This window comes from Pygoscelis adeliae, unplaced genomic scaffold, assembly GCF_000699105.1.
Source record: "Pygoscelis adeliae isolate BGI_AS28 unplaced genomic scaffold, ASM69910v1 Scaffold202, whole genome shotgun sequence".
Classification (NCBI taxonomy): domain Eukaryota; kingdom Metazoa; phylum Chordata; class Aves; order Sphenisciformes; family Spheniscidae; genus Pygoscelis; species Pygoscelis adeliae.
Genome location: NW_008824544.1, coordinates 26,932 through 27,163, shown reverse-complemented (window position 1 = coordinate 27,163; position 232 = coordinate 26,932). Strand labels below are relative to the sequence as shown.

The 232-nt window shown below is 43.5% G+C and overlaps 1 protein-coding gene across 1 annotated transcript in view; it reads right to left on the bottom strand.

Annotated features, from left to right (window-relative positions):
- The window catches only part of ATP5C1 (ATP synthase, H+ transporting, mitochondrial F1 complex, gamma polypeptide 1), a 7,343-nt gene that overhangs the window by 3,553 nt on the left and 3,558 nt on the right, over window positions 1-232 (bottom strand). The window lies entirely within an intron of this gene.

The window sequence follows — 232 nt, the reverse complement described above, 5'->3', positions numbered from 1 at the left end:
GAGTACCCTGAGGATAACTGGTCTGCCTGCTAAAGACTGAGGCAAAGAAGGCATTAAGTACCTCAGCCTTTTCCTCATCCTCGGTGACAATGTTCCCCCCTGCATCCAATAAAGGATGGAGATTCTCCTTAGCTCTCTTTCTATCATTAATATATTTGTAAAAACTTTTTTTGTTGTCTTTAACGACAGCGGCCAGGTTGCGTTCTAGCTGGGCTTTTGCCTTTCTCATTTC